The sequence below is a fragment of the Bidens hawaiensis genome, unplaced genomic scaffold, assembly GCF_021521415.1.
Source record: "Bidens hawaiensis isolate Kalapana, Puna unplaced genomic scaffold, B.hawaiensis_p1.1 tig00002866_1, whole genome shotgun sequence".
Classification (NCBI taxonomy): domain Eukaryota; kingdom Viridiplantae; phylum Streptophyta; class Magnoliopsida; order Asterales; family Asteraceae; genus Bidens; species Bidens hawaiensis.
Window position 1 is genome coordinate 2,563,552 of NW_027491154.1, and position 4,037 is coordinate 2,567,588.

The 4,037-nt window shown below is 36.2% G+C and overlaps 2 pseudogenes; both read right to left on the minus strand.

Moving 5' to 3' along the window:
* Window positions 1-634: 634 nt before the first annotated feature.
* On the minus strand, window positions 635-727 carry LOC143621574 (U2 spliceosomal RNA; annotated as a pseudogene).
* A 2,651-nt stretch (window positions 728-3,378) lies between these two features.
* Window positions 3,379-3,518, minus strand: LOC143621571 (U2 spliceosomal RNA; annotated as a pseudogene).
* Window positions 3,519-4,037: the final 519 nt, after the last annotated feature.

Below are 4,037 nucleotides of genomic sequence, written 5' to 3' on the forward strand. Positions count from 1 at the left end.
AATGGAAAAGGAAACAAATTAAATTAGAAGGCAAAATCAATAGATTGCATATAAATTAAATTAGAAGGCGAAATCAATAGATTGCATATCGGCATCAAGAACGCGTGACTGATAAGTTAATTAATAAAACTATAAGGGTGATCAAGAAGCTAATGAGAGAGATTTTAGGTTACAAAATATGTAAATGCATGTAATTAATCACCTGATCAAATGAATAATCAATATTAACAATGAATGCATGGCACAGCTTCTGTTTCGTCGACTTCGTTCTTAGCACAATGCGAGCAAATGATGATTCAGATGTTCACTGTGATAGGTGAAGAGGGTGTGTATGGAGGGAAAGCGATTCCACCAGTATATTTCTTAGGAATAGGGGCCGTATATAAAAGGAAAGTAAAATTTATATCGAGATGAGGCATTATGCCTGATATTCGTTGTGAGCACTATTAAAATGAAGTGTAGAGCCTAATACTTAGTGAACTATCACATACTATCTTTGTAATGTATAAGTTAGCTCAGATATTTGCCATACATCCATGTCAAGCAGCCGTTAAGTCAAATATTTAGATAAAGAGATCCAGTAACTTAGTTGTGCAACTCCACTGATAACTGAAACATTTAAGACTGCAAATTGGAGGGGTGTGCCCAGCCTTAGTGATACTGTAAGACGAAAGCGACACATGAAAGATACTACACTTGATCTTAGCCAAAAGGCAGAGAAAGGTATACTTATTCACTTCTTGGGCCTTTGGTTATATGGGCAGTCCTTTCATATATGTTTTCTTCACTCAGCCGATGTGGGATTGTGAGTAACTCTTTTCCCTTTGGTTTTCATCTCTCACGGTGTCAATTAATGCTAGCCTTTTCTAAATGTGTGTATAGTTCTACAAGCCAAATCCATAAACTCAACCTCAAAATTGTTGACTCAAACTCAGAGAACTCAGTGCTGCTTACTCACATTATTACCAATAAACATATGTATTTTCTCTAGCACTGATGACTGTTTTGTTGGCTAAACAGAAACTATAATCTGAGAATTGTTATCATTGAATTCATCATCATCATCATCATCATCATCGTACTCAGTATATCCCACCAATAGCAATGCTATGGTAAGGTCTGAGGAGGGTAAGATGTAGACAGCCTTACCTCTATCCCATAGGGATAGAGAGGCTGCTTCCGGTGAGACCCCCGGCTCGATAGTAGTTTTGCATCAAGCCTTGGACATAAGGCACATAGCACTCAATCATCAGGGACACCGGCTGATTGGTGCATGTGCCCTTGTCTTTCGGCTATCAACGCCACCACATGATGCCTGATTAACCTTCCGCCACATTTAACGTTATTTTCACGAGATTGGTAAAATAACGTCAAAATTAGTGCAATTTTACTTTTGCCCACCCGAGGGTTCACACATATATACTTTATATGCGCGCACCGCAAGCAGGGCGTAAAATTATATGCGCGCACTTACGTCAAAATTGTTATCATTGAATTCAGATATCCAAATTTGCTAAAGAATAGATAAAACTAGTAAACTACTATCCAAATTTAACATGTTTTGTTCATATCTAAATATCAAAACTCTTCATACACATGCGCGTCGCCTGCACCATTAAGAGTATAAAAGAGTCTACAAGCTTAGCAATCATAAGAACACAAGGAAATTATGAATATTGACATATTGTTGTAAAGCGGTTAACAGACATTATTCAGTTTTATCAACAAACAAAATTCTTCATCTCTAAAACTCCTAACAGTAAAGATACATAGTTCCATCAATGAAAACACACAGAATAATATGTATCTGACCAGACAAGTTTTGCAGCAAAACTGACTCCCTAAAGTGGATGCATTGAGAAGTCAATAATATGTGACACCAAGTCCGTTGTTTATTATATATATAATATAATACAGAGTCAAGCGACTCAAACCACAGTAGTTTCTTAATAAAAGTTTAAAGCAACAAGCAGCATCAATGAGTTTGTACGCTCATTCCTCTTGACTAAAAATCTTGTTTGATCTTTACTGGAGTCGTAATAGATCTGTTAAAACGTATGATAATAGTCAACTCCAACTATGACAGCATGACTATGATTATGTGTTAACTCCTCCACTAGTATTTGACACAGCTACTTATAATAAGTTAAATCATTTGTTAAGAGAGCATGATTTATTAACTAGTTTCACTGAATTTCTACTAGTCATATTATTCATTCTACTAACACAATTTCCCAAATTATGAAAGCATCAAAATTAGTTAGGTTTATCATAATTAAGTCAGATCAAAGGAGACAATTAATTAAATGAAAATGAAATTAGAAGGCGAAATAAAGAGATTGATTGCATATGGTGATGAGGAAACTAATGACGGATAGAACATAACTTAAAAGATATGTAAGTAATAAATCAACAGCTCAGATGAGATGAGATGAGATGAATAATTGAGAGTGACGATGGATGGATGGACGGATGGATGGATGGATAGGCGAAGAGTGCGACAGGAATGATGGGAAAACGAGTGGACGTCCACTGGTAAATAAAACTCATGGATAAGTCTCACCGTTGTCGTCCATCAAGAGTTTATACCATGGTATTTGTTTCACTCTAACTAGCATTATAACCCTCTGTGTTGCGGTGGGCCGTAGAATCATTAAAAAAAAACTAATTTGTTAATTTAGTCACGGTGTTTGACGAATTATCAGTCAACGAATATCCCGTTTGTCATAAATTTTGGTTTTTTTGAGTGAAAATATACATTTGATTTTTCAATAGAAAAGTGAGGGGAAGCTTTTTGGCATTGTAACTCATTCAAGCCACTAAAAGTGGATTCTGAAGAGGTTCATATAAACGAAAAGTAATGTAAAAGCGTTGAAGCATGCACGGGTAATACTAGTTAGCAGTCTCACACAATCTACTTCCCACTATAACCTTTTAACATCACTGTCTTCATCAAGAACTAGAGTATAAAACAAGTTTTCTAATTTTTTATAGAAAAAAGGCTTTTGCAAACCGGACTTGCTTATCGAACCAAATAACCGATTTTTGCCCTACCAATACCCGTGTGGCCTCGATGTTTGTCGGTGTCTTATGAGCTGCAGAGCTACAGATCATCGACGGGCGGAATCTTGAAACCTAGAGCACAAATACATCTGAACGAGAACAGCTTTAACCAAAGACAACCCTACATGAACTACTTGCGATATTACACTTATCACAAAACAGAAGTTTTACTATACTTGTGTCAAACCAAAACTTGTATAATCTTCATTTAAAACAATGTCAAAGAATACAAGCACTGTGAAAGCAAAAAAAAATGTTTACAAGAATAAGAAAACTTTAACTATAGTTTGGAGGGGAGCGCCAAACCTTAGTGATAGTGTAAGACCAGACCTTAGTGATAGTGTAAGACCAAGGCGACACATGAAAACCCAAGCAGCAAGCTACATCAAGATTCAAAGAAATTTAGCAGTTCTTGATACTACACTTGATCTTAGCCAAAAGGCCAAGAAAGGTATTCTTATTCAGTTCTTGGGCCTTTGTTTATATAGGCAGTCTCTTCGTATGTGTTTTCTTCACTCAGCCGATGTGGGACTGTGAGAGACTTTTTTCTCTTCGTACCTGACTGCAATGTCTACTAATGCCTAAAATCCGTAATACTTGCATTCATTTTCTAGCAAGCCTGATCCAAAACCTGTCCCTGAAATTTGTTATTTCAAACTCAAAGAACCCGCTTTTGTTTACTCCCCCTCTTATCAATAAACTGATCCTTTCTCTCTAACCCTAATAACTATTGACTATTGTGTTGGCTATAAAAAATTATCGCCCTATGAATGAATTTAGATATCCAAATTTGCCTAGATGCTAGACAAAATTAATCCAAGAAGTAATAGATGCTCTCTTACACCGGTGACATGTTTATTCATATATAAATATCAAAAGTCTTTACACGCAGGCGCCTCACCTGCACCACTAAGGGTAAATACAGAGTCCACAAGCTCAGCATTCATAAGAACACAAGGAGATTATGAATATTG